Raw genomic sequence first — 26,406 nt, forward strand, 5'->3', positions numbered from 1 at the left:
TCCTTGGATTTCATGATAGTGTGTTTTAATAAATTACATCTGACTGTGCACTGCATACAAGAATCCTATGCTGACCGCAACACTGTAGCAACTTCTGGACTTGGAAAAAGAAGTTTGTTGGTTGCTATTGACAAGTGATATAAGTGAGCATTTATCATACAGGTGAAGCACACCTAACAGAAAAGTTCTGCTGCAAAATTCCACCCTTGGGTTCAGCATGAAGCTGAGACTACAACATTCCACACCAGCCTTCTGATGGGTCTCAGTCAAAATACAGGCCACTGAAGAGCTTATATAAATTACCTTTAGCTACTAGAAATATAAATGAACTCTGTGTTCAGACTCGGATACATCCTTGGGGTATTATAAAGTACTCTAAAATCTGAAAACAAAATTAAAACATTACTGGTCCCAAGCATTTTGTACGCTCAACCTGTAATAAAAATTCTCAAAACTGACAGCCATTTGCCATTTGGGAGCTTATGTATGCACACAGAAAATATCATGTGGGAAAAAATGGCTTCAGATTATGAATCCTATTCAAACAGTGGCTTGAATAGAAGTACAGAAGTACAGATCTGGACAGAGGATATTAGGACTGTAAAAGAATCACCTCCTGAGGTGAAAAGCTTACTTTGTCTTAAAAAAGGTATAGATTATTTATCCTGATTTTAAAATCATTATTTCTTGGGATGGAAGCATTGCTGATTACCCAGAGGAAAATTGTATTTTTGTAACAACTGCTATAAACCTGTCTAATACCACCCACTGAACAGGAAAATTTCTGTACTTTAGGCACATGAGTTACTAAGAAGAGGAACATGATGTACCGTTGATAGCTTGGGTTGGGTTTTTTTCTTAGACTCACTAGGACAGTGAAATAGTTAAATGCCACCAGATAACTTGCTGGTGACATAGATCCTGACTAGGGTTTTATTCTCTTTGTAACTAATAATGGTAGTAGTGTCCTGTTACTTTTTGCTCATGTGGATTCAAAGTGAAAATTAAACATTCAAATGTATGAAGTCATACTTCATAAATGATAAAGGTCTAAATTTAGAAGCCATTTTATAGTAGTGATTGCAGAAGTTGGATAAAATGGCAGTTAGAAGGACAGAGCTGAGGGCCGTTCAATGGCAAAACAGACATCACACTCTTAAATGTGCTTTCTTAGACTTTTTGTGGGGGTGGGAGCTTCCAAGACAGGGTTTCTCTGTGTAGCCCTGGCTGTCCTGGAATTCACTCTGTAGACCAGGCTGGTCTTGAACTCAGAGATCTGCCCGCCTCTGCCTCTCCAGTGCTGGGTTATAGGTGTGCAGAGCTTTTCTACATGCAATAGCTCTATGCACTGCAGTATTTAATGACTTAGTAACATTTTCTGTGCTTCTGGTAATGAATTTGAAGTTACAGTATTTGTCAAATAGTCTTGATGAAAATGAAACTAAATATTGAAATAAATTTGTAATTTTTTTATTAACAGGTATTACGTTGGTAATTTTGTGAGAGGATCCACATGATACGCTTAGCACAGAAACATTAAACAATTATTAAGTATTGTCCCAATTATGGGACAATTATTGTTCTCTTCCAGATGAGAAAATTAGGCTCAGAAGTTTAAAGACGATGGTCATGTAAGGACTAGGAAGTGAGTTAGAACTCTGCAGCAGCCTCCTAATTCCATGTCGAGGGCATTGGCTGCTTTGTCAATGCATGTGGACACACAGGGTGGGTGGCTCTGGGCCACTGTCAGATAAGAGTGTGTTCTTTGTTAAGCCCACACATGTGGAGGGCAGGAAATGGATGCCTCGGGGGTGAGGTCGCTTTTCATGTGCTGGTTTTTTTTTTTTTTTTTTAGTAAACCAATAACAAAGGCTAATCAGATACCAGTCAAGGGCATTAAGGCTGCCAGTAATCTCTACCACAGACCAAAGGATGCTGACTGGTCCTCAGGGGGTAGGTCTGGGATGCTCAGAAATGCTCCTTCATCCTTTTCTCTGGGACTATTTCCTACTTCCTTGATGCTCAAGAAAGCGTTCCTTACCTTGATACTGGAGCCTTCTTCACTCTCTGGGGCTACACTTTTGGGGTTATTATCTGATTCCCCTAGGGACAGTGAGCTCCAAAGTAGGGCACCCCAAATGATGAGCTGAGGCACTAGGAGGGAGTATGTGAAGGTTTGCTTCTATTTATTTTAAAATCTAGAAATTCAGCATTACCAACACTAAAATAGCGCAGCAGTGGGTATGTAGACAGCCGTTAGTAAGTGTGAGGGGGCTCGGGTGTGCACTCAGTCTTTGGGTTTTGTTTGCTAACAGCCTTTGGAGCTAACTCTCGGAGAGAAAGCTCCTGTGGGCAGGGCATATCTTGTTCTAACTGAATCCCCCACTCCCACTCCTGAATCCTTTGCTAGCACTAAATGATCGGTCCCTGGTTAAAGGGATTTAACCCTTAATGAGAACCTGATTAACTCTGTTTTCCCTTCCTTGTGCCTTCTACCTGGCATAAACCTATGTCTTCTTCAGTAATTTGCTAAGACCTGACTAGATAATAAAGCTGTTTGAGAAGTATAAAGTGGACGTTACCATGGAGAGGAAGATGGAAACACGTGAGATAGGTGTCCCCTAAGCAGTAGTTAGTGTAGGTGGGAAGGTGTACACTAGGCAGAGGCACAGCCAAAGGGAAGCACTGAAGGACTCACGGATGTGACAGGACACACTGAGCAAAAAGCTCTGCAGCCTGAGGGATGGGGGCTGTGTGAGCTTAAGTACCTTCAAAAGGCACTACCCTTCAGCTCCCCCTCAGAGCAGCAGGAAGCAATGCAGTGAGTCAGGTTTGGGGAGAAAGAAAACTCAACTCAGCTACTGTCCTGGTCGGGTGATCTTGGGCAAGTCCCCAGTGATCCCCACCTTTTACCCCAGGAAAGCAGCTTTCCTCCTGCTCATTAAGTGGGACTGGGTGGTTTTGGAGGATTCTACATGTTCTAAAGCAGCCCTGAGTGTTAGGCTGCTAACACTCATACTCCATAATATGTGTCAAGGACAAACAAGTAATGAAATAGTATACAATATCATACAGATATCTATAAACAAGAATGCCCATGCACACACATATATGCATAGAAAAGATCTGAAAAGAACCCACTATATTTTTAAGAAACCCTTAGATGTATGTATTTTATGTATATGGGTGTTTCACCTGCATATATGGCTACGCACCACTTGCGAACCTGATGCCTGAGGAGGCCAGAATGGTTGTGAGCTGTCAGTGGGCACTGACAATCAAACCTGGGCTTTCAGAAGAGCAGCAAATGCTTTTAACTGTGGTGTCATCTCTCCAGCCTCTTTAAATTCTATTGTGTTGTTTGTTTGCTTTTAATAAGCTATTCTAGGAATTGAAAATTAGTGTTTTTAAACTAAGCATTAAATTCTTGTAAAATATGCCTTAATCTCTGTAATAAGGGGCACTAGAGTCTTCAGGAGGCAGCTCTATCAGAGACAAACCTCTGAGCTCTATACCGGAGCCTTTGTAAAGGCTGCCAAGGCCCAGAGACTCTGTACAGATCAGGGCTAGATGAGGGCACCTGCTTACATCATCTGAAAGTTTCACTGAATTACCTCAGGGAACTGGGGTTTCCCCAGCACTTAATGAGTTTGGTTTTCTACACAAGGCTTTTGAACTAAATGATCTATAGGGACCTTTCTACTCTAGAGTCCAATGAGTCTGAGTAACACTCCATGCAAAGGAGCTGCATACAAAAGCAGACGTATCATATGGAGGCAAGGCGGCAGTTTCAAACTCGCCCCAAAGAAAGTGAAAGTTAATGTAGTCCCCCTTTTATCCCCCCTCTTCTCTCCTCCCTCTTCTTTCCTCCCTCTTCTCTCCTCTCTCTTTTCTCCCCCCTTCTTCTACTACTTAAACTTATAACCTTCCACTTTAGAAGCTGGTAATTCAGATCTGCATTTCCTAGCCTCCCTTGCAGCTATGAACAGGCATAAGGATCTGCCTTGGATTCTGGCTCAGGAACTCGGACCCAGGGCTGCACTGGTGATGGCTCGGGCGTCAGAGACTAGCAGCCAGCAATGCCCATAGGCCCAGCAGTGCTGGCCCTGCCATGCCGGCCTTGGTATCTTCGGGGCTCTTGTACCTGTATTGCTTTTAAGCCTAAGTCTGCCATCCTTCCTCGCTTCTCATATTCTCTAATACATTCTCTCTTGGCTTCAGTTACCCAGACTTGTCTTGATTTCTCGCTGCAAACCCCCCTGACTGACATACTCATTATTTTTTTAAAAGAACATGGACTTATTGCCCCCCTCACGCGTACTCCCAGACAGTGTTTCTCAGTGTAATAGCCCTGGCTCTCCTGGAACGCACTCTGTAAATCAGGCTGACCTGGAACTCATAGAGATCTGCTTGCCTCTGTCTTCAGAATGCTGGGACTAAAGGCATGTACCACCAAGCCAGGCTCAAACTTGTACTTGTTTAACAATAGAAAACAGATAAGACCTTTCTTGACCCCTTATCCTCCTAGGTCCTTTATTTAGAATGCATTCACCATGACTTGTTCGTACGGCTTCCACACAGACTGTATTTCTTTATTCAAAATGTATACAACATTACTAGTTATTACAGTCTTCACACATACAGTAATACTTTCACTCATTCGGAATGTATACATCACTAGTTCTTACGGCCTCCACACATACTGCATTTCTTTCACTATGTATTTTCATTGTACCTATTATAGGGTTATGTAAGGATATTTTCATATATGTATTTAGTATAATTTAAGCATATTCTCCACAGGCTTCTTTCTCTCCCTTTATATTTCTACTTCCATGTCATATTTACATACGTGATGTTACAGAACTACATAAAGTCTGGGAACCACTTATGAGAGAAAACATACTTGTTTTTCCAAGACTGATTCAATTCACTTAATGTGATTATTTCCAGTTGCATTCATTTTCTGGCAAGAGGCATAACTTTGTCCTTCATGGCTGAAGAAAAATTCTGTGTATACATTTATCAAATTTTTTTATCTGTTTATTTCTTCCTCCGTTGTTGGAGCCGAGGCTGACTCTGAAATGTAGCTATTGTGACTAGCACCATGCAGACGTTTCTACAGACTACGTGAAGACACTGGAGTCCTCTGGGTATATAGCCATGAGTGCTACAGCTAGTGTGTAATCTAGGCCTGTTTTTAGTTTCCTGACAAACGTCCATGCTAGTTGGACCAGTTTGCATTCCCACCAGTGATATCCAAGACTTCCTGTTGTCTGTATCCTCACAACATCTGTTGTTATCTTGTTTTCTTAACTGTCACTGGGACTGGGATGAGATGGCCTCTCGTGTTCTCCTCTGATGGCTGCTGATGCTGACACTTACAAATGTCTACTGGTCGTTTGTAGTTGATCCTTTGAGAGCTGTCCATCCCTTGTATTAGCCCATTTGTTGACAGTTTTGTGAATTCTTGTTTCTCCATGTTTTCTAGAAATGATTCCTCTGTCAGACATACAGCTAGAAAGACTCCCTCCCATTCTGCAGGCTGACTCTTCTCCTGGTTAATCCTCTCCTTGGTTATGTGGACATTTTAACTCAGGAGTTTCTGTTTAACAACTGTTGGAATTATTTCCTGAACCACTAGAGTCGGAGAGCTCCTGCCCAGTTCATAGTCTGGAATATTTTTGCACCTTTTTCCTCTAACATTTTCAGAGGTTTGGGGTCTTATTTTAGGGAACTCTGTCCATTTGGACTTGATTGTTGTGTAGGGCTATGGGATCTAGTTTGACTCTTCTTCATGTGGATTTCCAGGTTTCCCAGAGCCATGTTGAAGAGGCTATGCTTTTGGTAGGCACCTTTGTTGAAGCCGCCTGGCTCTGTTCTGTCTCTTAGTCTATTCCACTGATTATCTAATTGTTGAGATCTTTCACTTTCTTGGTTAAGTTTATGCCAAGTAACTGTTTCTGTTTTTTTTTTTTTTTTTTTTTTTTTAGACAAATTTGAGTGGGGTTGTTTCCCTAAGCTCGCTCACTTTTTTCCTTCCTTTCATTTTTTTCTTCATTCCTTCTTTTTTCCTTCCTCCCTCCCTCCCTCCTCCCCCTCCCCTCCTTCCTTCCTTCTTTCCTTCCTTCCTCCCTCCCTTCCTTCCTTCCTTCCTTCTTTCCTTCCTTCCTTCCTTCCTTCCTTCTTTCCTTCCTCGTTTGCTTACTTGCTTTTGAGGACAGGCTCTCTCTAAGAAGCTCTTGGCTGACCTGGAATTCACAGAGATCCCCTGGCTTTCCAATTTTGGAATTTAAAATGTCTGCCACCAACCAGGTGGAGTTGTTGATTTTTGTATGTTAATTTTCTTATCCTGCTACTTAGATAAAAGTATTGATTTGGGGGGTTTTGTGGGGAGAGAAGTCTTTAGGTGGTCTCTTATGTTTGGAATCATATTATCTACTAAAAGGGATATTTTGACTTCTTCCTTTCTTGTTTGTTTTTCTTCTGTTTTCTTTTCTTGTCTTGTTGCTCTAGCCAAGATTTTAAGCACTCTATTGAGTAAGAGTTGAAAAATTCAGGGACTGGGGAGATGGCTCAGCTGTTAAAAACATTTGTTACTCTTTCAAAGAAAGTTTTTGTTCTCGGCACCACATGGTAACTCCAGGGGAATCCAACACCTTCATCTTTCTGGGGCAACTGCATTCATGTGCAGATCACAGAGACACAGACACAGACAGACACACACAGACACAGAGACACAGACACGGAGACACAGACTCAGACACAGAGACACAGACACAGAGACAGAGACAGAGACAGAGACACAGACACACAGACACAGACACACAGATACAGACACACAGACACAGACACAGAGACACAGACACAAACAAGTTTCAAAACTTTAAAAAAGTAAATCTTTTTTTAAGAAAAAAGTAGAGAAAGCACACACCTTGTTACATTCCTGATTGTAGTAAATTACTCTTAAGTTTTCACCAGGATATTGGCTACACATTTGCCTATTAGCTATACATGGCTAGAGCATGGTTGTGTTTTCTTGAGATATGTTCCTCTGCTCCTAGCATCTTCAGGACTTTTGTCATAAAAAGATGTTGGATTTTGGCAAAAAGCCTCTTGAAGTATTAAGATGATGATGTGATGTCTGTCCTTGAGTTCATTTATGTTATATATTGCATTTCTTGTTCACACTGAACCATCCTGGCATTGCCCTAGAGATATTCTGTGTGAACACAAGCATGTCCATATTTGTAAGAAAAACAATACAAGTCACCATACATGTATATAGTGTCCTTCCATCCCTAGTTTTCCATAGGTTGTCCTTTACAATTAGCGTGTATTAATTGTACAATCTAACAGGTTCCCTGTGACATTTTCAGGTAAGAGTACAAATATTTTGATCAGATCATGTCTTTCTTTCAAACTTAACAATACACATTAGAAATAATTACATAAGTATAAAGTTGCCTTGTTCTTTTCAATGATGATCATGATTCATATCTTTTGATGAATACAGTATAATTTATGCAGCCAATCTGCTACTATGAATGGTTGAGTTGCTTACACTCTTGGGGACTACAAGAAAATGCTTCAAGGATTTCCTTGGAAGCAGGCCATGGTGTCTTGTTCAGTGCAAACAAATTTATAGGATAAATTTCTGATAAAGAAGTTGTTTTAGTCAAAGAGTATAACTTCTTAATTTTGACAGTACCAAACTGTGAATGCAATAAAAATGTTTTAGAGGGTGGGCATGGTGGCTCAGGCTTTTAATTCCAGCACTCAGGAGGCAGAGTCAGGCAGATCTCTGTGAGGTCAGAGTCAGCCTGCTCTACAGAGCCAGTGCTAGGACAGCCAGGGCTACCTAATGAAATCCTGTCTCAAAAACAAATAAAAAAGCAAACAAAGCATTTTAGACTTCTCTTATCACCAAATCCTTACCTAATCACCTGTATCACTGGAGTTTTGTAATTTGAAGTTTTGATTTTTTAATTTTAAATTGTATTTGAAGCTGAACACTTTTCAATATTTAATGGCGTATTTTTCTACACTTATGACTTTTATCACTAATTTTCTATTGGATTTTAACATGTTTTAAGTTGCTTTATAAGAAAGCCATATGTCATTCCATTTTATTTCATGCCAATATTTTTCCTAACTTATATTTTGTCATCTAGCTTTGTTTGTTTTATTCAATTTTTCTTCTTTGTCTTGCCAAAAATCTTTTAATGCATTTTGGCTCGTTGTTCTCAATTAGATTAAGAGAGTTTTTAGTTGAGAAACCTCTTGTTTCTAATACTGAAGTTACAGTTACAAAAAACCCAACACTTGATACTTCTGGTTAAGGGTAGCAGATTCAACAAGTACACTGTGTCCCACTTTTTCCCAGACCTCAACCAAAACTTAATAGTTTGCTTAAGCATGACACTCTCAAGGTATTAAAGCCAAGAAAAAGAAAGAAAAGAAAAAGAGAGAGAGAAAAAAAAGCACAGACCAAAAAAATGTAGTCCTTCCTTCCTGTCCATATCTAAGCACTGTGACTAGTGTTTTCAGTGTGTTTCCAGGATCTCTTTATGCACATTTAAGCAAATAAGTAAATAGGTACCAGTGCTTTATATGAAAAGACTACAAAGACAAACAACATGCAGAGGAAAATAGCAAGCTGTGTTTGTTTGTTTGTTTGTTTGTGTATGCTGGCTTTGTTTCATTTGGATTGGTTTGTTTGTGTTGTTTGTCTTAGTTACTGTTCTATTTCTGTGAAGAGACACCAGGAGCAAGGTAACTCCTAGAAAAGAAAGCATTTAACCGGGGACTTACAATTTCAGAGGGTTAGTTGATGATCATCACGGTGGGAAGCAACAGGCATGGGGCTGGAGCAGTAGCTGAGACCTTTATATCTTGATCTGCAGGCATCTGGTAGAGAGACTGGGCTTGATGTGAGCTTTTGAAACCTCAAAGACCACCCCCAATAACACACCTCCTCCAACAAAGTCACACCTCCTAATCCTTCCCAAACAATTCCACTAACTGCAACCAAGCAGTCAAACATATGAACTGGTGGCGGCCATTCTCATTTGAACCACCATACCCAGACTGGCCTTAAACTTGTAACTCTCCTGCCTCTGCATTTGGAGTGCCAGGATTACAGTTGTTCATTACCACTTCAGTACAAGATCATTTTTCTAAAAAGATTTTATTACTTTATGTATGTGAGTACATTGTCACTGTCTTCAGACACACCAGAAGAGGGCATCAGAACCCAATACAGATGGTTATGAGCCACCATGTGGTTGCTGGGAATTAAACTCAGGACGTCTGGAAAAGCAGTCAGTGCTCTTAACCTCTGAGCCATCCCTCCAGTTCAGCAAGATCATTTTTAAAGCTAGACATAGACACATGGGCAGTAACTAGATCAAGAGACCGGAGCAAGTTGAATTCTAGGTCTGTGTCTGAGGATATTACAGTAGCACACTTTACCTTTCAAAACCCCTGGATGCTAGACAGTTTATGGACTAGGTACTGGGAAGTATGGATGAGGTTATAGCCAAAGCAAGATGAATTGGAAGTTATCACAGGAAGCAATGAGACTGCCGAACTGCAACTTCTAGCTGTTGCATGGTGGTAGACTGTGCCTTTCATGCAGGCTCCAGTGACTAGAAGTTTTTCTTCTAGCAGAAGAGCAAAAGAAAGGGAAAGCAAGCCTGGCTGTATGGAAAGACAAGTCTCTGAAAATGCTGACAAGAAATTACACAAAAAATTACTCTGAGGTGTATCTTAGTTACTTTCCTATTGCAACTTACAAAAGAAAGTCTTTAATTTGGGACTTATTGTTTCAGAGGGTGTGTCCATTATGAGCATGACTGGGAGCATGGTAGCAGGCAGCCACCCATTGTGCCAGAGCACTAAGTGAGAGCTCACATCTTGAAATACAACCATGAGATGCTGGGAGTGAGGGAATGCTTTGAAACCTCAAAGTATGCTCCCAGTGAAACACTTCCTGCAATAAGGCCACTCCCCCTAATCCTTACCAAACAGTTCCACTAACTGGGGATCAGGTATTCAAATAAATAAGTCTATGGGGGAAACCACCACAGCCACCAAATGGAGACCTTGACTTCTACCTGCTTCCCTACAATCCTGTTGTAGCACTAAAAACATGGATGGCCCTCCCGCAGTTAGCAAAGCTTTCTTGGGGGAGAAACACAATGGCATGTTTATCAAAGAAAACCAAGTTATTGATATCCATAGAAAGATATATACATATACACAAAGTAAGAACACAATGTTTGTTGTTAGGTTTCTTTTAATGAACTTTTTGGGAACAATAACAACAAAAACAAAATACCCCAAGATTTTAGAAAGGAAAACAAGCAGAAACAAAAGACTCATATCTGGAAAGTAGGCAAGGCAAAAAGATTAGAGACAGACAATAGGGCAAAAGTGATTCATTTTGTGAGGTCAAGTGACCTCAATGAGTATCTGTCAGGGGTGAAGTGAGACCAGGAAGCTGCTGTATCTGACAAGAGGACTCTCTTATGAGTCGTGGCTTCATTGGAAACTCTGGCGAGAACTATGCAGAAAGTGTACCTCAGGTCTTAGAGGATGAATCAGTGGGTAAAGTGCCCGGTGTGTAAGAATGAAGATCTGAGTTCAGATCATCAGCACTGTGGTGGCAGTGCCTCCTGCAGCCCCAGTACTGGAGGGGAGAGAGGAGGCAGACAGATGGGGGGACGGGGATTGCTGGCCAGCAGGTCTAGCTCTAACAAGAAGCTCTAGATTCAGTGAGAGTTCTTGTCTCTGAAAGAGAGGGTGGAGCGCAACAGAGAAAGATGCCTGACTTCAGTCTCTGGCTCCACAAATGCATGCAGGGTTAAGTACATTGCACTACTCCATCATCTGCAAGACACACACACACACACACACACACACACACACACAGAGAGAGAGAGAGAGAGAGAGAGAGAGAGAGAGAGAGAGAGAGAGAGAGAGGGACAGAGAGAGAGAGAATCTGCTTCAGAGTTATCACCTTCAGGGCTGAGGAAGGTATTTATTTTATCTCTGTTTGGTCATTAGATAAGGGTTGCTCTGGGGAAAAGGGCATTAATTTCGCAACACTTCCTGAATGAATCTTCAGTTGCTAGGGGAAAGGGCCAGACAAAAAGACAGATGAGCTGGGAATTTAGAAGACACTGATATGGTAATTGCCAAGTGAACAAGAGGAGGGCACACAGGGCAGTGTCTCTGCCAGCCCTCTGCTTTCTTGCTCTGGAGGATGTGCTCCCAGCAAAACAATGGAGTAAATCCAGAAAGAGGAGGAGGTGCTCAGCACAGGGAAGGAAATCCCCAGGATGCGGTAAAGAGATATCCCAGCTTGATAGCCGCCCAACAGGCCTGGTGGTCAGTGAGTATGGAGGGGAGTGAATCAGAAGGCTCTAGATCAAGAGCAGCTCTTTCTAATTTACAGATGCCACATTGTTTAAACAGCTAGGGGAGAGTACGGGGTGTTAGTGACATATACACATAAACAAGAAGCATACGGAAGCGAGACAGTCGATGCCAGAGAGAGCAAAGCATTATTGAGGAGAGGAGATGTCATCAAAATGTATTCATAACATAGGTGCTTTCTTTCCTTCTTCTCCTCCTCCTCCCCTTCCTCCTCCTCCTTCTTCCTCTTCTTCTTCTTTCCCCATGGTGATGTAAATACTGAGTATTAGGCTAAAATAATGCAGGTGTAGAAGGGCAGGAAACACATGTGTCATGGATTATGGGTAGGGGTGAAAATTAAATCCCCACCTTCTTCAGTGAAAGTCAATAGAGAAGAAGACCGAAAAGTAGCTATTTCAAGATATGCTAATTACAACAAGCAGAGTTAGCTAGAGAAGTCCCTAAAAGAGCACTCCTCTGGGTGGGGGGTGGAGGGGGGAGCATAAATGAAACTCTCCTGCTCTGCTGGTCCTACAGTCTGGTAAGCTGGTGTCTTTCTGTCTCCTGTTGGGGCAGAAGAAAACGTAAGAGCAACTGGGAAATTTGGACTTTAAAATCTTTAAAAGACCTGTTAATGCAAAACTGACCTGGAATCAGGGCTCGCAGATTCGATTTATAGTCGTCATTTTACATCACGTGGACATACCTTGTACAGTCTTGGAACTAATGTATGTATGGCTGAAGTTGCTTCACTTAGATACTTGGTCCTTTTGAGACAATAGACTCTGCCACTTTCTCTTTTAGATTTGCTTATTCATCTGTTGTATGTGTGGTGAGGGAGCATGCAGAGGTCAGAGGATTGCTCCCAGGAGGCACATCTCCCCCTCTTCCAAGTGGATTTCCATGATGGATGGATGGCTGTCAGGCTTGGTAGCAAGCACCTTTGTCTGCTGGGCCAGGTTCTCCCTACCACCTTCTACTTGTAGGTAAAGTACCCCTGGGAGTGAAGCCTCTGGAAGGCAGATTAGTTCTACTTTCTCTTACTTAACTTTCTAGGCATCAGATTCTTCCTACCTTAGAACAATGATGCTCACAATTTCCAATTAAGGATAAAATTCAAGAAGCAGTTTTAGTAGTGCTCCGTCCTTTCCTTTTGTTTCACAGTGCAGTGGTCCCAGCTTCCTTCCCTCTCTTCCTGTCACTGAATGCAGCTTCGGTCAGTCCTGTGGCCCACTGGTCTATGCCTGTGACACCAGCCCTGGGGAGGCTGAGCAGGGGGATTGTGAGTTCTCAGCCAACACGGGAGATAAAGAGAAAGGGGTGGTGTAGTCACCTTGCTAAATGACTGGAATCTCCTAAGTCCCCATCTCTGTCAACTCCCCTCAGCCTCCCCCCCCCCCACTCATTCTTCTCCTTCCAGCATGCCTGACACCCATCTTCTACATCAGTCTTCTGTCTTTCTGTCCTGTCTTATTCTTGTGTGGCTGACTCTTTCTCTCTCGCTCTTTAAAGAACACCTGTCCACTGAGTCTCTGCCCTCTGCCCCACCTGCTGCTGTCTCCAGCATCATTCAATATTCCCCTTGCTCACTACTCTCTAGTGACAGTGATGTTTCAGTTCCTGCACTGTGCTGAACTCTACATTGCCTTAGGACCTGTTCCCCTTACCTGAATCACTTCCCCTGCCACACCCATACCGCCCCCACCAAAGCCCCCCATCTGGCTGCCCACCCCCAACTCCTCTTTCAGGTCTCAGCGAGTCACTTCATCAGAGTGGCTCTCACCAAGTGCTTTATTTTCCTCCCTGTTCCCTCCTTTCTATTTTAAGTTTTTCTTTCTTTATTTATGTGGGTTAAAAATGATAAAATTCATTGTTATGTGAATATCTACCTTTCTCTTTAAAGAGTGCATTCCATGAGGACAGGATCCCTGTTGGCTGTATTTAACATTGCTTTGGTAGCATCCAACAGCCCTTGAAACAGTAGGTAAAAGATAGTTCTTGAATAATCAAAGTGCCAGGCACTTGATGTAGATCACCCACTGCCTTACACACAGACAACTTGTTCGTGAGGAAACAGAATCTCACAGAGACTAAGAAACAGGCCAAGATCTCACAGAAAATGGCTATGAGTGTCTACCAAGCCTTGGCAGGCTACAGAGGTATCTTAACTACTCATCTCTAACTAACAAACAGCAGCCAGAAAGACTATGTATGAACTAAATAATTCCAAGTCTATGGCCCTCTGCAAACACCCAAACTGTGGAGATGATGAAGGATTGCTGACGGCTGACAGACCCGTCATTGACTCCAGAATGCCCCTCACAGCCCCATGTTTTGGGCTTGGACTCAGCTTGAGACCCTATTTTGTAATTTGTGGAACCTTTCAGAGAAGGGTCCTAGCTGCTGGAAGTAGGTCACCAGGAACAGCTCTTTAAAGGTTATCTCTGGGAAGATGGATTAGTCTGTAAAGTGCCTGCCATGCAACCATGAAAAGCAGAGTTTGGGTCCCAGAATCCACATTAAAAATAAGAGTTTTGATCCTCAGTATCCACTAGATAATAGCATGTCCAGTAACTGAGGGGAGACAGGCAGGTCCCTAAAGTCATTGGCCAGGCAGCCTAACCTTAATGAATGAGATTCAGATTCAGATTGAGAGAGAGATATCTCCATATAAAAAAAAAAAAAAAAAAAAAAAAAAAAAAGTAAGGTCAAGAGTGATCAGGGAAGATACCCAATGTCCTACCTACCTACCTACACACACACACACACACACACACACACACACACACACACATACAGACACACGCTTGTGCATCTGCATGCACATGTATGTGCACACACATGAACATGCACATCTCTCTCTCACACACACACCCTTAGCCCCATCCCTCCTCTCTGCTTCCTGGTCCACTTGACATAAGGACCCTCTTGCCTCTCACTCCCAAGACCATGAGCAGAGCTGGTTCCACTGTTGTGCTTTTCTAGCTCTCAGAGATGAGAAGCCTCTGAAACTCAAGGATGAGAAGCCTCTGAAACTCAAGGATGAGAAGCCTCTGAAACTCGAAGGCTCAGTAAACATTTCCTCCAGGAACTTGTTTTTTCCAGCTGTTTTGGTCACTGCAAAAGTAATTAATACAGTGGGTCCCAGGAAACCAGGTTGAGGGGGAGAAACAGGAAGAGCAGGGATGTTTAGGGGAGTGAAACCACTCTAAGATCCTAATGCTGATTACATGTCATTAGACATCTGCCCAGATCCACGTTCTGTACAGCATGGAAAGCTAAAGTCAAGGCACACTCTGGGCTTGGGATGATGGCCGATGTCAGTGGGGCTTTGTTCCTTACAGACACTCCTCTGCTTGGGGATGCTGATGGGGGTTGGGAGGAGACATGGGTCCTATGGTGAATCTCTATGCTTCCTGGTCAACTTTTCTCCTCTGAAAAATGAAATCTATAATTTAATTTTTTTCTTAAAAAGGGCTCAGATCTGGGATTTTAAAATGTATTTGCCTCTTTCTCTTTTCTTTTTTTCAGATAGGACCTCCCTTTATAACCCTGGCTAGCCTGGAACTCACTATGTAGACAAGCTGGCCTCAAATTCACAAAAATCCATCTGCCTCTGCCTCCTCCAGATTACAGGTGTGTGTCACCATGTCCAGCATATGACTCTTACTATTATTGTATTATAGTGCTTCTCAGTTAAAAAATCCAATACACTCAGCTCTCACAGTGTGAGTGGCCACATGTATTTCCTTTATAATCTCCATGGTTTCTCTATAGCTCCTTCCAGCATTCATTCTACAAGTGTTCCAAGCTTGCTAATGGCATGTAGCTGAGGAACTGGGGTCACGGTGAAGACTGAGATATCCCACAACTTCCCCTGATGCAGGTTCCTAAAGAGCCCTTTTGTGTGAGGGAAGAAAAGTCTGTGTGCACACACTTGTGTGTGTGTGTGTGTGTGGTGTGTTGTGTTGTAAAGTTGGCCTCTCTCTCCCTCTCCCCAAGTCTGTGGGCTCCCACCTCGCCATCCTGCAGCTCCTTACAAGGCCTTCTCTTTCTTCCATTCACATTCATATCTTTGTTTCCTCAACAAAAGTGCACACATCTTAGAAGAGGTTCCTAATAGACTTGTAAGCAAGAAGCAGAAAGATGCAATAGAGCATAGAGCTGCATTCTGTTTCCGAATCACAACCCAGTCCACATGGAGAAGTCCACACTCCCAGAGCCTCTAATGCTACTGCAACCCTCGTAGTTACGGTCACTGCATTTAAGGTGAGGGCATAGGGAAGGAGAGCGGTGCCCTGCGAGTTATTACTGTTGCCTTATAGTGAGACTGCACCGTGAAGACACAGGCATGTGAGTAGGGAGAGCACTGTGATGATGGAGGCAGAGACCAAGGCCACACAGCAGAAGCCAGGAGCCCCAAAGACCCCCAAAGAGAGCCGCAGCCGCTCGATCTCAGAGCCTCGTCTGTGGTTCTCCCTGCTCAGCTGTGATGCCTCACTGAGGGAGCCCTAGGGAACTAAAGGAAGGATATGATCCCAATGGACAAAGTAAAGATATCTGGAGCGGGGCGAGAGAGAGGATGACAGAAGGATTCAAATGGAGCTAAAGATGCAACTCAGTGCTTGCCCAGCATGCGCAAGACGGTATGTTCCCAAACCCAGGAGAAAAACAACCAACCTCCCAAACTACCTCAAATGAAAGCAAAAGAAAAGATTAAGAATGATTTTTTAAAATTCGTTCATTAATTCATTATTGAGATCAGGTCTCACACAGTAGCCCAAGCTAACGGGGAACACGTTATACAACCCTAGCTGGCCTCAAACTTGAATTGACCATCCTGCCTCAGGCTCCCAAGGGATGGGATTACAGGCTGGAGCTGCCATTCCTGGTTTCCCAGTTAGTCCTTTGGGAAAGTGGATAATACACAGTTTTACCTTGTTCTTTGCTTGGCACATTTGGTTTATCCCATCCTGTTATACCCCTGTGAGTGTATTATTTCATAAACAACAATCCTCACCTGCCACTGAAGAGCAGCTGCAAAGATGAAAGCGCCTGGCAGCTAGTAGGTCAGCTGGTTTCCCGGTGGGAGGCAGAGCAACTCCAGAGCAGAAGCACTGCTGGATGCAGTAGCCTGTATCCTCCCTCCATCCTTCAGCTTTCCAGGGGCTACAGGACAGTGTGCGGATGCTGCCGGGTGCTGGCTCTGTGCTGAGTTCGTTGTGCAGACACAGCCCAGGAGGAGAGCTGGTGTGGCGTGTTGGCTTTGGAAAGTCAAAAAAGGAGAGCAAGAAACGGTTGCAAGTTTAACTGGAGGAAGGATGGCTGGATAAGGACAATATAACCCATCTGGGAAATGGGGCTGGGGGTGGGGCAGCTGAGAGGGAAAGAGGGGCCAAGATAAAGTAGGAAACATAGCAAGGATGTACAGTCCTTTTCAGCAGGAAGAATGCTCTGCTTCCTCATTTCACTCTGGAAAAGCTCCGGGAAGTGCAGTAAGCAATGTGACTTACTATCCTTTTCCACAGCCCATGGGAAATTGTTCTTTCCCAAGGGTGGGGGTTGGGACTATGGTGAGCCATTCTCCCCTGAGGTCTGTTTAGGTAGATGTTACCAAAATGTGTAGCCTTGCCTCTAATTCATCTCATCGGGAAAAATGTCTGGAACCTCCTGCTTATTTGTGGGTCGTTTTGCCCCTCCCCTTCTGCATGCCCCTGTGTCTTCTCTAGGAAAATTTGGGTCCCCACAAGACTCATTCACAGCCCACTGCTTTATGGAAGATGGAAGCCCCCAAAGTCCTTCTCCCATTCAGTGTCTCCTTTCTTCCTCAAGATACGGTGGGAGCTTGGGTATGTCACTAATCAGCCAATAGTAAAGACTAGTCTCTTATAAAGAGAGGAGCCTTATTCTGGCACATGGTTCCAGAGGCTTAAATCTGAGGGTGATGCCAGAGCCCCAGGTTAATACAAATCACATGTGTAGGTGTCTGGTCACTTTCCCTCTTTTTTTATTAAAATTTTTTCTTGAAGATTTTTTTTAACTCTATGTATGTGTGGGTGTGTGCATGAGTGCAGGTACCCACAGAGGCCAGAGGTATCAGGCAGTTGTGAGCCAGGGAACCTAACTGTGTCCTCTGCATGAGCAGTATGCAGTCTAGTGACTGAGCCCTCTCTCCAGCCCCTTCTCCTCCTTTCATAAAGCCACCAAGAGTCAGCGATGGGGCTCTATCTATCTATCTATTATCTATCTATCTATCTATCTATCATCTATCTATCATCTATCTATCTATCTATCTATCTATCTATCTATCTATCTACCTACCTATCTATCTAATTTTAATCCTTCCCAAAAGCCCCACCTCTAAACTCCACAGTGGGGTTAAGTTTCTCCCACCTTAATACATCACAATGGGGTTTAGTTTCAACACATGGAGGCTTGGGGGACACTGGAGCCAAATCCAAATCACAGCAACAGGAAGTATTTATAACGTTAAGTAAGCAAGAGAGCAGGACAAAGACCTGCCTGTGGATTATCATTCTCATTGTGTTAAAGTAAATAAATGAACAAAAATGTATAAACCTGCAAGGAAAACGGGATGGGAGGGAACAAAATAATGAGCTGATGAGGCGGAAGAATTGTGGGGTTTGGGACTGTTTGTTTGTTTGTTAAGATTTATTTATTTATTTATTTACTATATTTATATGAGTACACTGTAGCTGTCTTCAAACACACCTGAAGAGGGCACCAGATCCCATTACAGATGGTTGTGAGCCACCATGTGATTGCTGGGAATTGAACTCAGGACCTCTGGAGGAGCAGTCAATGCTCTTAGCTGCTGAGCCATCTCTCCAGTTCCCGCCCCCTCCACTTTTTTTTACTCTTCATGTTCTTAATATTTTTTATTTAAATAAATTTGAGGGATTTTTGTTTGTTTTGATTTTGTTTTTTGAGAGAATGTCTCCAGGTTGGCTTCAAACTCATACTCCTCCTGCCTGAGTCTCATGAGTTTACAGGTGTGAGACAAGCATGCACTGCTATACCTGGATATCTCCCTTAGAAAATTAATGTAATAAAGAATACTTTTGTAATTAAGGAAGAGACTTGTTACAAAGAGGTCAGGACAACATTAGTAATACCATTTGCTAAAAGAAACAGAATGGAGAAGTCTGGAGAAGCCTGTTGTTGATAAGGTCATATGGATGTAACGTGTGAATCATTAGGCTTGTATGTGAGCTGATGACAAGATCTGCTCCATGGACCCTTAGGGAAGGCACAAAACCACTCCTCACTCTTGCCATCCACAGAAGGGAAAGAGGAAGACTTCAGACGTGGTAGGCATTCATGAGCTGGGGCACGGGCCTGTGGAAGCCTGCAGAGAGGCTCTAAGTGTGGGGGTTTCCAGCATGCTTCAAGGATGAATGCAACTGTGTTACCATTTATTTTTAGAAGTCCTGTCGGGAGGCGGGCATGCTGTTCACCTCTCCCTGAATTAGCTGTGTTCCATGCAGCCTTTGGACATCTTTCTGCTGTAGCAGCAATTGGATCAAAGCACGTGTCAGAAAGAGAAGTGAAAAACACCAGATGTGAGCGAAACCACAGGGGGAGTTTTCAGCCAGGCGGTGTGCACCGGATGACCCCGTTTGGAATGTGGCCCAGGAGCAGGATAGGCAGCAAAGGATGAGACTAGACACACAGCCGTTATTGATCCCGATTGGAGCCAAATGTGGTTAGCTTGGTCTATGACCTTGCTCAAGTCATTGACCTCTACACGACTTTCACCATCTGGGTAACACATGGGCTGCTCGTTTCCTCTCAGGAAAAACTCATGGCAACCATGCTAGTCACAAGAAGTATGAATGAGGCAGGACCTGGTGACCTGGTGAGTGGTGACATATTATATCCAAGCATGTGAATACCACACTATAGATGTTGTGCAGGTACATATTTTATAAGAAAAGTAGGTATGAAACTACAGGATTAAAGACCATGCCACATCAGTTCAAAAGTAAATAATCTTAATATTGACAATCGAAGGGTGTAGCTGACTTTCTATTCTTTATTCTTTCTTTGCCTAAGGCTCTTCAGAAATCCTGGGGTCAGACTAAAGCCCTGGCCTGGCACTTACTTAGGGAAGTAAAGGGTAACACAGAATGGAGCTTACTCCAAATTCTCACTCTTTGCCACTTAGATGCTGTGTGACCTTGCAGAAATTGTCAATGTCAGGTTCCTAATCTAGTATATGAGGCCAATGCTAAGATATACCTCATGGGCTTGTGAAGACTGAGTAAAGTAATAACTCAAGAGAGCTGAGGAGAGCACTGAGTATGTGTTTGTTACCATTATCCAATAAGAATAAAACTGCTTAAAAACCTTTTTTTTTTTGTAATCCTAGGGAGTCAAACCTTGGACTTCACACATGCTCACTAAGCACCATAATGTTGACCTACATCTGAGCCCCCTTTTGGCGTTTTATTTGTCACAGTCTCACTAGTTTGTTTTGGCTATCCCTGAATTCTTGCTGTCCTAAAAATTGTCATCCTCCTTCCTCAGCCTTTTGAGTAGCTGGGATTACAGGCCTTTCCCGTCTGGCTTGGTAATCTTTGTACTTTTAATTTTTGTTTCAGCTTTGTCCCACATGTTTCCCACTTACTTGCTTTATTTAAGAATATTTCCCAGATCAGACGAGATAGGATGTGTTCTGGGTGGGGTGGTCTTTTTGTATCTTGTTATACCACGTCCGGTTGATATCCCTGGGAGACCTGCTTTTTTCTGAGGGGAAGTAAAGAAGCAGTGGATCTGGGGGAGAGGGAGGGTGGGGGGTGCACTGGGAGGAGGAAGAAAGGGTGGGTTCTGCTCTTGGGATGTAACATATGAGAGAAGAGCAACAACAAAAGAATATTTCCTGTCTTGATCATCTGTGCAGAACCCTGGTTCCTCTAGGTTTTAACTAAGCCTTAGTCACTCAGCATCAAAGCCACTTCATTCATCCATTCCTGTCTCAGCTCCTCTGAGTCAGGTTGATGCCACAGCAGAAGCCTCTGAAGCATCCATGAGTCCTCTGCTCTTTCACTCATGGGCCTCTGATGTATCAGGATCCCTGTCACCACTAAATGCTTAAAAAGTCTGATTTGTTTTCCTTCTCTTTAACAGGGTAGCTCACAGCCAAGGCCTCACAGAGACACATGAGGAATTAGGAAGAAGAATCCTAATCCAGAGATGAATTGCTGCCGCCTCCCAACCCTTCCAGGTGGCAGAAAACTATAGTGCCAGGTCCAGGACCAACATGCTAGAATTCACCTTAGGTCTTCTACTGAGAAAATGACTCTACATAAGAATATGAGAGAGGAAAAACCAAAGTGGATTCATGAGAAATGCAAATATTTAAGATTCAAGCCTGTTGGGGAATGATGGACAGACCTGAGTTTCAGAATGTTGGGAGTCACATTTCCTAAAAATCCAACAGGAAATTGATTCCAAACAGGAGAAAGAGGTGCTGGGAATCATGGAGTTGGCCTGGTCTAGTTGCCTTGAGAGGTGTGGGTTGTGAGGTTTTCAGGTTAGAGCTTGTGGCTCCTAGGGCACTGTGTGCCCCCCTTCAGTTCCTGAGAAACTGAGGCACACTCCCTCGGGTAGTGAAATATTCAGGCTGCCTGAATTCTCTGCATTCCAAAGAAGATTGTGAAGCATATGAGAAGGCTGCACAACCAGTCTTGGACATTAAGCTTGTGTAGCCTGTATAGCTTGCAAACACATCATTGTATTCTGGCAGTTATAATTCTATTCCTCCTGGCAACGGCCATTATATCTGTGTCTGATAAGGGTATAAAAATCTGAGTGCTTGCAATAAACTTTCCTCAGTCTTAGGTATGCAGAGACCCCTCCAACCGTAGCCTGGTCTTTATTCTTGCTGTTCATTTCAGGAGATAAATGGTAAATAAGCACTTTCCAAGAGCACTCTTTAAAAATATACTTATTTGTTTTTAATTCTGTGCATGTGTGTATGGATGTGCATGTGTGACTGCAGGTATGCTTGGAGTTCAGAAGAGCACTTCAGTTCCTCCTGTGGCTGGAGTTATTGGCAGCTGCGACCTCCCTGATGTGGTTGCTAGGAACTGATCTTGGGACTTCTGCAAGATCAGTTCACACTCTTGATCAATGAACAATCTCTCCAGCTCCACAAGACACACTTGACATCCAGCCCTGTCACACTTGATTGTGTGAATTAGGGGAAGAAAGGCAATGCTCCATTGCCAAGTCGGTAGCTTGTAAACCGGGGGCCGTGTTGCTTCTATGCTCCGATCCTGTGTGGGTTAGAATCTATAAAATATATCTATCTTAGTCACTGTTCTAGTGCTGTGAAGAGGCACCATGACCAAGGCAACTCATAAAAGAAAGCATTTAATTCAGGGCCTGCTTATAGTCTCAGAGGCTTAGTTCATTATCATCATCATGGTGGTGGACATGGGGCTAGAGATGTAGCTGGGAGCTGCATCCTGATCTGTGAGAGAGAGACAGAGAGAGAGAGAGAGAGAGAGACAGAGACAGAGACAGAGACAGAGACAGAGACAGAGACAGAGACAGACAGAGAGAGAGAGAGGTGGGGGCTAGGTAGGCCTGGCATGAGCTTCTGAAACCTCAAAGCCTAGCCTCAATGACACACTTCCCCGAACAAGACCACAGGTACTCCAAGGCCACACCTCCTAATCCTTCTAATCGTCTCAAAGAGTCACTCCCTGATGACTAAGCAGTCAAATCTTTGAGCCCATGGCAGCCATTTTTATTTAAAATACCACAATATCCTTGTGAACTACCCTTGGTCTGTCAATTAACACTGTTAAATAAATGAAAATTGAATATTAAGCTCCTGGGCATGAATACAAGAAGATTGTCTCAGAATTTTTTTTTAGTCGAGAAAACATTTCAGATGGAAGTAAGCATTTTATTTTAATTGATGCTAAGAAGAAGATGTTTCTTTATATTATTAAGGTCTACAATTGATATAATTAGTAAGGAAGGGCTGAGGTGAATCTTCTCAGTGCTTCATCCCCCACACAGAACCCAAGGCATGGCAGCGTGAATGGATGACTTGTTCACACTTAAAATTTGGACTTAGATAGTCCTCGATTCAAATTCCATCTTAAGTTCCTCTTTAACTCTGTTGAGGTCTGGGCAAACACAGTAGGCATGATCATTTATCTTCCCATTTGTACAACACAGATAAGCATTGCTATCTAGCAGGGTTCTTGGTATGAAACAAAGTGATATGATTGAAGGCACTTAGCAGGATAGGTACTCCATAAACCTGCCAGTCCTCTTTTCCTTTAGAGATAAGGTCAGAGCCTGAAAGCCTGGGGACCCATGGTCAGCCACAGTCTCTCCCAGATCAAAGCCCTGCTTCCCTGACTCCTATTTTATCTGCATCTCCACCATTTCCAGAATGAGTTGTAGAGAAGACAGTTGAAACCATGTTTATTGGTGGCTCCCTAATGCTGGAGGGGATCAAATAGGACAGAGGCATAAAAAGCACAGACGCCTCCTGGGCTCGTACAAGGTTTGCCCAACTTCCCAGAGTTTACACGGCCTGAGCATAGACCTACCGTGGTAGGGAAGTGGCAGAGTGGTGCCAACATGGGATTATGATCATATCGCATCAACCCACAAAGTAAATAATCCTCCTGTCCACAACTGAAGTGGGTGTGATGAAGCATGCCCCCTCCCCTTGATCTGGGTATCCTAGGGTCACCCCATATTTACTTTACCAGAAGTTTTGATATAAATCTTTTCATTGGAATTCTGAACTTACAGATATGCAAATTTTTTGTATTTTGTAGAGGATCTACAAAAGAAATCATTTGAGGCCTGAATGTTACTCCAGGGTAAGACTGGCTCTCTGTGGGAATTAGGAGTCCAGGCATGACTGATGCCTGACTACTCCCCAGCACTGTCAGGAACTAGCTGGGGCCCTAGAGAATTATCTGCTCTGAATATCTGCTTTGTCATCTCTGAAAGAGCATCAACTAGCAACTTAGCAAACATTGAGTGCAAGGCACCTCTAAAGTTTTCTTTTATCTTTGAGGGACCTGCAGGGGACATGCAGTAGCCCTCTTGTGTACAGATGGAGAGCTGAAGGTGGAGAGATACTGTGACTCACAGAGCTTCAATCAACTGCTGAAAGATACTGACTGTTCTGCATCCAGATTATAGCTAACCCCTAGGCTATTCTACCTACCGTGTGAGGGGCAAGCCGTTGCTGAAACTCAGAGTACTTTGAAAGAGTTTAGGCAGATGTTGGCTCCAGTCCCTTAGAGAGAACATCCTCCCACAGAACGCTTGTGTTTAACTCCTGTTCGGCTCACTGATTCTCTTAGTCATTGCTTCCCTCTGATCTGTGAGCATCAAACCACGGTTGTCTTTCATCTCCTCTGTGTTTGCTGTCTGTGCTTTAATACATGCCACTTCTTGCCAACAGGGATGTGAGTGAGAGAAGCCGTGAGTACACACACACACACACACACACACACACACACACACACACACCCGTATTCATCTCTCCACATGTACATGCCTATTCATGGTAGTGTGGTATACCAGTATGTATTTTTAGAAATTGACAATTTAAGAGTATATAATTATTGTACCATGTATAAATGACACCCGGAATTAGAGTTTGGAATGAAAATAAAATGCTGTGATCAAATGGCAGAAATGGAAGATGCGTTTACTAGGGAGAATAACATGAGCCTGGCAAGCAGGGTTTTCATCCTTCCTGGTGCCGCGACCCTTTAATACAGCGCCTCACACACTGATCCCGACCATAAAATTATTTCCATTGCTATTTCATAGTAACTATCTAATTTTATGAATTGTAATGTAAATATCTGTGTTTTCCAATCATCTTAGGTGACCCCTGTGAAAGGGAGGTTTGCCCCACTAAGGGGTCACGACCCACAGGTTGAGAGCCACTGTGTCAGAGCTTTCTGAGTTTAGTTCCAATCTTGACTGCTGTTGCAAGCATAAGCAGACCCTTCCCCTGAGTGGACCGTGAGTCAGATCTGGACGTTTCTTCATCTGCTGACTCTCACTCCAGGTGCAAGTGGTCTTCAGACTGTTATCTCTGTAGCCCCTGGTCACATCTGTAGAGTCCTCCCTCTCATGCTTGGGAATGGCCGCTCATTTGTTCAGTTTGTGGTGGATGGTAAGTTGTTTTATTCTTGCTCTTTTGTTCATTCATTCATTCATTCATTCATTAATTCATTAATTCAGGCAATGAGCAAATGATTTTGAGATTCCTGTAATCATACATACTCCACACCACTGGGACACCGTACAATGAGTGATTTAGTTAAGTGATACTTGCTGAAAATTCTGATAATATTGTTCGGGTATTTCCTCTACCTTAATAGTTAGTTATAAAACACATCCATGGTGAGTGTCATACTAAGACTTTCCAAGAAACCTTTGAAGAGAATAAGAGGGACCTCACAAGACACATGGGAATCAGTTGTAATAAACAATAGAGAGCACTTTCGGGCCTTTGAGTAAATGCTCATCGTGCATTATTATCAGACTGATTATTGATCACGTCGTTTCTAGAGCCGCCGATCAGCAAGCCAAGTCCCTCGCTGATGATTTCAGAGGAGGGTGGAACTGAGCTGAGCGTTTCAGTTTTTATACTTCAGATCCATTTTAGGAAATTGTCCCTTGAGATTGAAATCACAGAAGGAAAAAGGAAGTGCCTCAAAGGAAGGATCTATGTGACAGGTTTTATGGTGGGTGAGTAGGGCAGAAGTCTCCAGCCGCAGCAGAGCTCTAGGGAGAGGGCAGGGCCTGGGCCTGGACCACAAGCTGCTGTGCTGTTCTCGTTTGCTTCCTCAAATGCTCTGCCTCCCCTCAGCCCCTTCACAGGGCACATTTCCCTCCTCCTTTACCTTCCGCTTGCCCAGTTCTCCACCTGTCGCTCTCAAACCCACCACCTCATCTTCATGCAGGATGGGTTCATGGGCCTTAGCTACACCCACTGACAGGCACTGTGGCACCCTGAGAAGATATCCCTTTCAGAGTACTTGTTGAAAATCTAAGGTCTTCCCAGCCAGACCACAGTACCCAGAAATCACCCACTCTACTGTATGTACTGAATGGTGCAACCACTGCACCTTTAAGGCAGCCAGTGAATGTATTTGTCAAATGCAGAGCAGGTATGGCTGACATTAAAAACGGAGAGGAAAATGTTTAAGAAGATGGGAAATCTAAACACAGGGGAGAAAATGCACTTCCATTTTGCTTGAGAACACTCTAAGTAGTGCGGTTGGAGACATCAGGCATCAAGGAGATGCAGGGGCAGTAGCAGATGCTCAGACACATGGAGAAGCCCTGTGCAGTTAACACGGGACGCTCAGCATGCATTCAGACAGCCCTGAGCTGTGATGAACCTCCAGTAGCTGAGCCTGTAGCCGTTCTCCTTCTGTTTACTGTGTCTGTAGGCCCTCATTTAGGAAGAGATGCAGAGGCCCTGCTATTCATAGGGACTGGGCTACATGACAATGGAGGGAACACAACGTTAAAGAGCCTGAGGAGGGAAGGAAGGATTCCACCAGGATGATTGGTGTCTGCCTCCGCCTCCTTCGAAAGCAAAGGATGCCAATGGCCGGTCTTTTGTCAGGAAGTGTCCACCTTTAAAGGAGTTAGAATTGTTTTGTATTCTGAACCCTCCCCCAATTCCCCAACTGCCCACTGCCACCCTCCCTTACTCCCTATCCCGTGCCCCAAATCCCCTTACCCCACCCCCCCCACCAACACATACACACAAACCAAGCTCTCTTCCCTCTGCAGAACTACACAGCATGCCTGGACCATATGCTCTGTGCTTATGCCTGGACAGGGCAGCACTGAGGGAGGACAAGATGCCCTTGCTGGAGCCACGTTGTTTATGTTCCCACTCCCTCACCCTGGGAAGCCCCGAGTTCCCACACTCACTGAGGCAGGAAG

At 43.6% G+C, this 26,406-nt stretch overlaps 1 long non-coding RNA gene across 2 annotated transcripts; it reads left to right on the plus strand.

Annotated features, from left to right (window-relative positions):
* Positions 1-11,135: 11,135 nt before the first annotated feature.
* LOC143442072 (uncharacterized) lies at positions 11,136-21,288 on the plus strand. Of its 2 annotated transcripts, none has more exons than XR_013109979.1 (3): positions 11,136-11,398; positions 12,226-12,407; positions 20,572-21,288. It is a non-coding gene; the product is annotated as an uncharacterized LOC143442072 (long non-coding RNA). The 2 variants fall into 2 exon arrangements; XR_013109978.1 differs by having other exon boundaries at positions 11,136-11,394.
* The last annotated feature ends 5,118 nt before the right edge of the window (positions 21,289-26,406 follow it).

This window comes from Arvicanthis niloticus, chromosome 4 (genome assembly GCF_011762505.2).
Source record: "Arvicanthis niloticus isolate mArvNil1 chromosome 4, mArvNil1.pat.X, whole genome shotgun sequence".
Lineage (NCBI taxonomy): Eukaryota > Metazoa > Chordata > Mammalia > Rodentia > Muridae > Arvicanthis > Arvicanthis niloticus.